Raw genomic sequence first — 11,337 nt, forward strand, 5'->3', positions numbered from 1 at the left:
GGAGTACTTTTGGTAGAGGCTATCCTCCCACGCCATTTCATTCAGCGCTCCAGGCATCCCACGGTGCCTCAGGTGGTCGTGGCTCTCAGATGCATTATTCCGACCAGCTAGCCTACAATGCACCACCAGCTCCTATTAGTGCACCTCTATTCTAGAGTTATCAGGGTAGTTATTCAGGTCGACAGGGTCAGTTTCAGGGTCAGCAGGCACATCAGCTGAGGTTATGTTATACTTGTGGTGATCCGCGGCACATTGCTAGATTTTGCCCTCAAGCAACGGGCAGCTCACAGCATCAGAGTTCCCGTGCCATAGTCCCGGCACCAGTTGCTGCACCACCTGCTCAGCCAGCCAGAGGTAGGGGTCAGGCAGCCAGAGGTAGAGGCCAGACTGTTAGAGGTGGAGGTCAGGCTGTTAGAGGTGGAGACCAGCCAGTTAGAGGTTGTCCCAGGGACGTAGCTCAGGATGGTGGGGCCCATCCCCGGTGTTATGCTTTCCCAGCCAGGCCTGAGGCTGAGTCATCTGACGCTGTTATCACAGGTACTATTTCAATTCGCAATAGAGATGCTTCAGTTCTATTTGATCCGGGATCTACTTACTCCTATGTGTCATCCTATTTTGCTTCCTATTTGGTTGTGCCCCGTGATTCTTTAAGTGCTCATGTGTATGTGTCCACACTAGTGGGAGACGCTATTGTTGTAGATCGTGTTTATCATTCGTGTGTGGTCACCATTGGGAGTCTTGAGACTCGTGTAGATCTTCTACTTCTCGACATGGTTGATTTTGATGTTATACTGGGTATGGATTGGCTGTCACCTTATCATGCTATATTATATTGTCACGCAAATATGGTGATCTTAGCCTTGAAGGGGTTGCCTCGATTAGAGTAGAGAGGGAATCTTGGCCATTCTGCCAGCAGGGTTATCTCTTATGTGAAAGCTCGGCTTATGGTCGAGAAGGGGTGTCTAGCTTATTTGGCTTATGTCCGCGATTTTAGTGGGGAGGTTCCTTCCATAGATTCAGTGCCAGTTGTTCGTGAGTTCCAGAGGTGTTTCCTGCAGACCTATCGGGGATGCCACCCGACAGGGATATTGATTTCTGCATAGATTTGGCTCCGGGCACTCAGCCTATTTCCATTCTGCCATATTGCATGGCCCCGCCAGAGTTGAAAGAGTTGAAGGAGTAGTTGCAAGATTTTCTTGATAAGGGCTTCATTAGACCTAGTGTCTCGCCCTGGGGTGCACCTGTGTTGTTTGTGAAGAAGAAAGATGGATCGATGAGGATGTGTATAGATTATCGGCAGTTGAACAAAGTCACCATCAAGAACAAGTATCCATTATCGAGGATTGACGATTTATTTGATCAGCTTCAGGGTGCCAAGGTGTTTTCAAAGATTAATTTGAGATCTGGCTACCATCAGTTGAGTCTTAGGGCATCCGATTTTCCTAAGATAGCTTTTCGGACTTGGTATGGGCATTATGAGTTTCTAGTGATGTCATTTGGGCTGACAAATGCCCCAACAACATTCATGGATTTGATGAACCGGGTGTTCAAACCCTACTTGGATTCCTTTGTGGTTGTGTTTATTGATGATATCTTGATCTACTCCCACAGTCGAGAGGAGCATGAGCAGCACCTTCAGATCGTTCTTCAGACTCTGAAAGACAGCCAGTTATATGCTAAGGTCTCAAAATGCGAGTTTTGGTGGAGTTCAGTTGCTTTCTTAGGTCATGTTGTATCAGCAGAGGGTATTCAGGTGGATCCTAAGAAGGTTGAGGCAGTTCAGAACTGGCCCAGACCCACATCAGCTACAGAGATCCGTAGTTTCCTGGGTTTGAGGGGCTATTACCGTCGATTTATGGAGGGGTTTTCATCCATAGCAGCCCCGTTGACCAGATTGACCCAGAAGGGTGCCCCGTTCAGGCGGTCAGACGAGTGTGAAGCGAGCTTTCAGAAGCTCAAGACTGTTTTGACCATGGCACCGGTATTGGTGTTACCCACAGGTTCAGGATCTTATACAGTATATTGTGACGCATCTCGTATTGGTCTGGGTGCGGTATTGATACAGGGAAGAAAGGTTATTGTATATGCTTCGCGGCAGCTGAAGGTTCACGAGAAGAATTACCATGTTCATGATCTAGAGCTGGCAGCCATTGTTCACGCGCTGAAAATTTGGAGGCACTATCTTTACGGCATGCCATGTGAGGTATTCACTGATCATCGGAGCTTGCAGTATTTGTTCAAGCAGAAGGAACTCAATTTGAGGCGGAGGAGGTGGCTGGATCTATTGAAACACTATGATGTCACCATATTGTATCATCCCGGGAAGGCCAATGTGGTGGCCGATGCTTTGAGTAGAAAGTCAATCAGTATGAGTAGCCTTGCAAATATTCTAGTTGGTGAGAGACCGCTTGCGTTGGATGTTCAGGCCTTAGCCAACCAGTTCGTGAGGTTGGATGTTTCTGAGCCCAGCCGTATCCTAGCTTGTACAGTTGCTCGGTCTTCTTTGTTTGAGTGCATCAGAGATCGGCATGATGACGATCCTCATTTACTTGTCCTTAGAGACACAGTGCAGCACGGTGGTGCCAAGTAGGTTACTATTGGAGATGACGGATTTTTGAGGACACGGGTTCGTATTTGTATGCCTAATGTGGATGGGCTTCGTGAGTTGATCCTTGAGGAGGCTCACAGTTTTTGGTATTCTATTCACCCGGGCGCTGCCAAGATGTACTAGGACCTGCGGCAGCATTATTGGTGGAGGAGGATGAAGAAAGACATGGTTGCCTATGTAGCTCGGTGCCTAAATTGCCAGCAAGTAAAGTGTGAGCATCAGAGACCTGGTGGTTTACTTCAGAGGTTAGAGATTCCTGAGTGGAAGTGGGAGCGTATCACTATGGATTTTGTTGTTGGACTCCCACGGTCTCAGAGGAAGTTCGATGCAGTTTGGGTCATTGTAGACAGGCTGACTAAGTCAGCGCATTTCATTCCTGTGGCAGTTACCAATTCCTCGGAGCTGTTGGCAGAAATTTACATCCGGGAGATCGTCCGTCTTCACGGTGTGCCCGTGTCCATTATATCTTACCGAGGTAGACAGTTCACCTCGCACTTCTGTAGGGCAGTACAGCGTGAGTTGGGTACGCGGATTGAGTTGAGCACCGTATTCCATCCTCAGACAGATGGGCAGTCAGAGCGCACTATTTAGATATTGGAGGATATGCTTCGCGCTTGTGTTATAGACTTTGGAGGTTCTTAGGATCATTTCTTGCCATATGAGGAGTTTGCTTATAATAATAGTTACCAGTCGAGCATTCAGATGGCTCCATATGAGGCATTATATGGAAGGCGATGCCGTTCGCCAATTAGGTGGTTCGAGCCGGGAGAGGCTCGGTTGTTGGGCACATACTTAGTACAAGATGTCTTGGATAAGGTCAAGATTATTCAGGATCGACTTCGCACAGCTCAGTCCAGGTTATGCCGACTGTAGAGTTCATGATGTTGCATTCATGGTCGGAGAGAGAGTGTTACTTTGGGTATCACCCATGAAGGGTGTGATGAGGTTCGGAAAGAAGGGCAAGTTGAGCCCTAGGTATATTGGACCTTTTGAGATTCTGGAGAGAGTAGGAGAGGTGGCTTATAGGCTTACGTTGCCACCTAGTTAAGCAATTGTTTATCCGGTATTCCATGTGTCCATGCTTCGAAAGTATCACGGCGATCCGTCCCATATGTTAGATTTCAGCTATGTCCAGTTGGACAAGGATATGACTTACGAGGAGGAGCCGGTGGCAATTCTAGCCCGGCAAGTTTGCTAGTTGAGATCAAAGAGTTACCCTTCAGTTCGAGTGCAATGGAGAAGTCAGCCTATTGAGGCAGCTACTTGGGAGTCCGAGTCCGATATGCAGAGTAGATATCCCCACCTTTTCACCAGCCCAGGTACTTTTCTATGTCCGTTCGAGGACGAATGGTTGTTTTAGAGGTGAAGAATGTGATGACCCAAAAGGGTCATCTTATGTTTTAGAACTCGAATATGCGCTCTTAAGCTTTAAAAATCTCATTTTAACCCTCTTCAATTTGCATGCGCAGTCCGGACAGATTTTCGAAAAGCTTTTATGTTAAAAACTAATGAAAATAAGAATTTTTACCTTAAAAGTTGATTTTAGTTGACTTCGGTCAATATTTTTGGTAAACAGGCCCGGATCCATGCTTTGACGGTCCTGGTAGGTCCGTATCAAATTATGGGACCTGGGCGTATGCCCGGAATCGAATTCGGAGGTCCCTAGCTTGAGTTATGATTTTTTGATGAAAATTAAAAGTTTGGAAATTATTTATTTTTAAGAATTGATTGATATTTGGCATTGTTAGTATCGGATCCGTATTTGGTTCCGTAGCCCGTTACAGGTTCATTATGATATTTAAGACTTATCTATGAAATTTGGTGAGAAACGGAGTTGATTTGACGTGATTCGGACGTCCAGTTGAGAAAATAGAAATTTTAAAGTGTTCTTGAGAATTTCATTTGATTTGGTGCTAAATTCATAGTTCTAGGTGTTATTTTGGCGATTTGATTGCGCGGGCAAGTCTGTATGATATTTTTACACTTACGTGCATGCTTAGTTTGGAGCCCCGAGGGCTCGGGTGGCATTCGGGCGATGTGTGAGTTGAGTTCAAACGTCAACAAGGCTGCTGGTGCACCAAATCTGGTGTGTCTGCACCTGCGAGCCTTTGGTCGCAGGTGCGAGCGATAGCCCCGCAGGTGCGACCCAGGCCTGGAATTCATTTTTCCGCAGGAGCGGGACCGCAGAAGCAGAACCCTGTCCGCAGGTGCGCCCCCAGTTGGACTATTCCTTTTCCGTAGAAGCGCACGTCCTGTCCGCACGTACGGATGCGCAGGTGCGACCAAAGCACCGCAGGTGCGAAGGTAGCTAGGTAGTGAGTTCATTTAATTCGGACTCCAACCATTTTTTTCTTCTCGTTTCAAAATGATAGGAAGCCTAGGGCGGGCGATTTTTCAAAGACATTTGCTTCCCCAAATCATAGGTAAGTATTCCTTAACTCGTGTCTTTCAATCTTTTACTTCATTTTACAAGAATTCAACCTAAAATCTAGAGTTTTCATGATAGAATTAGGGGTTAGGGTAGAAACTAGGGATTTCGGGAATTTGGGGATTTAGACCTCGATTTGAGATCGGATTCCAAAACCAATTACATATTCGGGCTCGGGGGTGAATAGGTAAATGAATTTTGGTCCGAACCTCGGGTTTTGACCAAGCGGGCCCGGGGTCGATTTTTGACTTTTTGGAGGAAAATTTGGAAAATCTGTAATTATTAATTAAAGCTGATTCTTTAGCAATGTTTGATATTATTGAGTCATTTTGAATAGATACGAGTGGTTTGGAGGTGAATCCCAAAGGAAAAGTTGTGATTGAGAATTTAGTGGCCTTCGGAGCGAGGTAAGTGTCGTGTCTAACTTTGGCTTGAGGGAATAGGTATTATGTGTTCATTTGCTACGTGTTTGGTTGTTAAATATGATGTATAGGTGAGGTGACGAGCATCTATGCGTCGTTGTCGAGTCATAGGATGCGAGTGAAATTCTATTCTTGTCTATTTTGTAGCCTTAAATTCTACTATCCATGCTTAGCGGGTTATTTGAAATGTTAGGTGACTCATATCTGGTTTCACTAAGATTTGGTAACTTTCGAATATTGATTCAAGGTTGAGATTACATTGTGCTATTAATTATGGGTAAAGTACTGGTTTCTTTGTGATACTCTTATCTATCCGTTGTTATTAATTCTGTGATTAGTGAGGAGGAGTGTAAAGCACGAAGGGTGATATCATGCATGCATAATTTATATTGTGAGGAAGAGCGTAAAGCACGAAGGGTGATGTCGTGTATACTATGAGAGGTTTAAAGCACGAAGGGTGATGCCGTGTATATTATGAGAGGTTTAATGCACGAAGGGTGATGCCGTGCCGTTTTATTTATTTATTTGGTGAGGTTGAGAGTAAAAGTACGAAGGGTGATGCCGTGCAGTTTTCCTTGTTGTTTTAATTTCTCAATTCATTTAAGAATTTTCGGTTTAATTCTCTCTTTTCATTATTTTCACTCTTTATGTTGTATTCCCCCACTGTATGTTTCCTTCCCATTATTTCTATGTTATTTCTTTATTTACTGTTGTTGCCACTAGCATGATTATATTGTTTAGGTTATATGTGGGTGTCTTGTCCTAGCCTCGTCACTACTTCACCAAGGTTAGGTTCCAGTACATGGGGTCGGTTGTACTGATACTGCACTCTGCACTTTCTGTGCAAATTTTGATACCGACTCAGGTTGATCGAGATTTGCTACTGGTCCGCTGTCCGGAGACTCAAGGTAGATTTGTCGACATTCACAGACCTTGAAGTCCCCATCTATCTTTTATGTCCTATTGTTTTCTTTCATTCAGGCAGTTTTATTTCTTTCACGCTATTACTTGTAGTAAATTCTAGAATGCTCGAGAATTGTGACTCCAGATCCGGGTGATAGTAGTTAATACGATTTTTTGATATTCTGCACTTATTATATTTCATCTTAGTTAATTATTGTTATTTACTGAATAGAAATAAGGAATTGGTTTAACGATTTTCTAATGTTGGCTTGCCTAGCAAGCGAAATGTTAGGCGCCATCACGGCCCCGTCGGTGGGAAATTTCGGGTCGTGACAGCTATGGAGTAGTTTTCCCTTAGGGTGTTGACATACATGGTGTACTGATAATTTGATTAGGGATTCGATTCTTGACAATTGCTTGACATAATTGATGGAGTTTTGAATTATATTGCGAAGTTTTTCATTATTTTGCTTAATTGAAAGAGGAGTTTTATAATAAATTTCTTTACATCTTATGATCTTGTTTAAATTCATGATTCAACTAGGTAATCGAAAGAGCCTCTTGAATTATTAATTGAACTAGAAAATAGGGAAATATTCGTGAGAAGTTACCCTTTAAACTAAAACCATCATTATATTCATTGCATTTGTTCACCGTACTTCAATTGGATTATTTCCAGAAATTAACATTTAATCGAAAGAGGAACCTTAACTTCAAGTGTAATCTAATTATCTTATGAATTTGTGAGAATCAATAGTATTATAGAGTGAACTAATTCATGAATTAGATCACGAGTCAATTATCTTGCACCTGTGTTACCCTTATTTCTCTTACTAATATTTCTGGGCTGCTCTACTCTTGTCTTCCGTGATCGATTGATAGTCGCTTTAATTTTAGTAGTTAATTATAGTTGATAATCATTCCAATCAAGTGTTACTTCTCCTGTATAGCAATTAACTAGAGACTATTCGAACATTGTTTCAATCCAATCCATTTGGAGATGATAATTAAAATATACTATCTTTAACTAGCGAGCATTAATTTTGTATTGTATTTTGCGCTCGTCAAGTAGGTTGGTGACGACTTATGAATTGCTTATGATGGGGTAGTCTGAGTCACTGGTATATATTGTACTTGTGAACATGCCAATGACATAAGTGTGGGGTGGTTACCCATGTGGTCTTGCATTTTATTCTACGTGTTGTGGCTAATTATGTTCGTCTTATGTAGGTACAATGTCTCGTCGTCCGAGTAAGTGTGCCAAAACTGGTTCTTTTGCAGTGGCCTCGAGTAGTAAGAGAGGAGGCAGGCAGGCAGAACCCATTGCCCCAGTATAAGAGAAGATGGAGCAAATTGATCCTGAGGCAGACATGGTACCTAAGTGCAGTTTTGGCATTTGGGCTGTCCCGGCACATGCTAGACATTGGTTTAGGACTTCTGTCCCCACTGTGAACCCGAATCCCGAGGTTGCAATTGATGATGGGAAGTTGTCCCAGAAGTACTCTGTGATCTACAACAATATTTGGTCCCTGGGCTTTGAGAGTTTGTTCCATCCAGGTGATGCAGTGAACGTGAACTTGGTCAAGGAATTCTATGCCAACTGACAGCCTGAAGCTAGTTTGGATGTTGTGTATCAGGTAGAGGTGCTAGGAAAAATGATCTCCTTTTTTTCTCGGATGATCAACCATGTTGTGGGATTCACAAAGCACTCTCACAGGCTGTTCCAAAAGTTTCTTGGTTGGCCTGACTATCCAGATACTCACCACCGGTTATGTGGGGCCAATTCTATTGCTACTTGGACGAGGGATACCAATGAATGTCATAAGGACATGAAGATGGGCACATTCCAACATTTTTCCAAGGTTCTTCTGTGTTTGATCAATGCAAAGATTATGTCGATTCAGAGTGAGACTGATATATTGAGGGTGAAGGTTTGTCTGATCTATGCTTTACCGACCAGAATAGAGTTTGACCTCGGGAAGATCATGCTAGAGCACATGGACAGAGTGTGACCTTTTGGGGCCCGCCTACTATTTTACCTGATTATGATTACTTGGATGCTGAGGATGCATCACGTGGATGAGGAGCCTCACTATGATTGGGTGATTCCGGTACCGCGACCTATTAAGGCCTTTGATGTTACGTCCGTGATTGACCCTCCTACTGGTGATGATACCATGGACCAGAGGATTGTTTGTGTTGAGGAGATATTACAGGTAATGTTCGCTGATATGCGCCTTCGCGCTGAGGGTGGGAGGTGGACTTGGCTGAGCTGCAGCAGGACCATCCCCTCTCTGTTATCGCACATCAATGATTGGGTCTGGCTAAGGGAGATGGGTTGCTACCTGGCGAGGATGTGAAATCTATGTCATCTAATGATGAGGAGTATATGTGCACCTTCGAGTGTGCTGATGATTAGGCCGAGGGCCTCAGGGAGTCACCTTGTTTCACTCTTGTACTCATTGTTTTGCATTGGGGACAATGCAATTTCTTAAGTGTGGGGTGGGGTGCTCTCATTTGTGTGTACTTGTTTGTTTTGACTTTGCCATTTGGTGTTGTTTTGATATATTTCTTTCTTTCATTAGACAATATTTGGCATGTAATAATCTTAACTCTAGTTTCTAGTTGGCATGTAATAGTTAGTAATTTTTAAACTTCGACTCTTCCCAATAATGTTTTTCCTTGACTGTCTTCTTGAGGGATTTGAAGTCGAGTGAAATAAAATGCGAAAAAACGTTTTAAAAATCCAAAAATATGTCTCTTATTTTATTTTTCTTAGATAGTGTAAAAATTCCCCCTTGATTTTTCTTTGTGCCGCGATTCTTTTTCAAGAGTTTTTGCTTAAATCAAGTGTAGTTAGTTTTTATTTTGATAGGAATAAAGAGGTCTTGTGCTATAATGCTAAGTGGAGATAACTTGTCTTGACTTTGTTGTGCCTTGAGAGCGGTGAGTGCCTTAGTGTGACGCTTAGGCTCATTTCTTGACTCGTGTGTAAGTGGCTTAAATTGTTTGATTCTGACTTTACTTAACTGCTTTGACTAGAGAGTCGGGATAGATCTGGTCCTCAGTGAGTTATGTGCCAATGTGTTTGTGAGGTTTTTGGGATATTATGTGCATGTCAGTTGATGTCTAGAACTTGTCCCGTGTGTTTGCAAAGCAAAATAGCAGTCTTGTTCAGTTTAGGAAGTGATAGAGGATTTTTTGTTGTTGAGCCAAATATATACTTATTACCCACCTAATTATATGTATCATAGTTATCCCCTTTGAGCATGTAATCCTATTTTCTTTGGCAACCACACTACAAGCCTGACCCATTTGTTTAAATTGACCATCTATTTGAATCTTTAACTCTCTTGAGCACTTGTAGTTGTTATGAGATTGTTAAAAGCTAAGTGGAGATATGGTTGGGTTTTTGAATGGAACTAGAAGAAAGGGGGAGAGGTGCATTGTTTTGAAAGAAAGAAAAAGTAAGAGCCAGTTGTAGGGAATTGAAGAAAAAAATTTAGAACTTAGAAAAAAAGTTGGTGTATGTATATATTATAAAGAAAATTATTACTTGCTAGTGGTAACACTTACTTATTTTGTGCTTAAAGAAATTGGGAGCTTGTTGTGTTTATGTTGTGAAGGTCGGGGTTTGCTTTAATACAAATGTGGGGTTGAAGGGTTATTGTTATGTATTCAAGTGCTTAGGGAAGTGTATATTATCCAAATTATATCATACTCGTCCCACATCCTACATTACAACCAAATAAAGTCCTACTTGATCCTTGACTGAATGAGATTAAATTAGTAGAGTATTAAACTATGGGCAAGCCTATGATACGTCTTCTGTGGCACATGAATTTTATTTCTAAAAGTGTGTGAATTCTTTCTATCTTGAGTTTCTAATTGTTCTTAAATTTTATTGTGTGGGGAACTACTCTCAATCTTTGGTGTGAGGGCATATGATTTGCGAAGAAAAGGTAATGTCTTTGGACTATGTGTTAAAGTAAGTGAGCAGATTTTAAAAAATACGTGGTGCTTGTGAGTTGAGTCTTGAGGCTGAGTGGTTATGGTATGGTGCTTAGTCTGCTTTAAATATTCTTGGCATGATGAGTTATGAATGTTGTTTGATGAAAAATTTATCTCTATGTGAAGTGTAGTTTGATTGCTCAAAGACGAGCAGTGGTGTAAGTGTGAGGTATTAATGGTAGGCTAGGAACCCATATTTTAGCCACATTTTGCACTTTAACTACTGCACTTCATTCGTGTTTGAGCTTAAATGATGATGATTTGCACTTATTATGTATTTTATGCCTTTTAGGAGATGATTTCGAGTTAAGAAGATATTTTGAAGCTAAATTAAATAATTTAGAGCTTTGAAGTCTGAGTAAAAGTCCAAGAAATTAAATTGGAATCGCGTTCAGGAGTTGAGGACCAAGTCTGGATATCAAAAAGTGAGAAAATATCCCAGTCTAAGAAAATTATACTACTGCGATGCATGGGGCGCCGGAGTGCGGCAGTGCATTTGGAGATCTCTGATAGAAGTAACCTCTCTGAACTTCCTCACTGACGCGGCGCATGGTGCTGCAGGACGCGCCGCACCTGTGCAATTCCATTGGAATTTTTTTTTACTTCAGCTTGGAAAGGATAGTTTCGTCCGGACACACTTATACATGGTATAAATACACCAAAAATATGATTTTGAAAGGACTTTTGACCTACGAAATATTGGAAAAACATTAGGAACTCGAAGGCACAAAAATTCATCATTCTTCCATCAACTCAATACCCGAGTTTGGATTGGATTCATGTTTTCTTACTTAAATTTATCTGTTATGATTTCTCCTACTGTTATGGAGTAGCTTTCCCTTAGGGTTTTTGACAGACAATGTGTATTGATGATTTGATTAGGGATTCGATTCTTGATAGTTGCTTGAATTTATTGATGGAGTTTGAACTATATTATGAAGTTGTTCATTATTTTGCTTAATCGA

The sequence above is a fragment of the Nicotiana tomentosiformis genome, chromosome 10 (assembly GCF_000390325.3).
Source record: "Nicotiana tomentosiformis chromosome 10, ASM39032v3, whole genome shotgun sequence".
NCBI classification, from domain to species: Eukaryota; Viridiplantae; Streptophyta; class Magnoliopsida; order Solanales; family Solanaceae; genus Nicotiana; species Nicotiana tomentosiformis.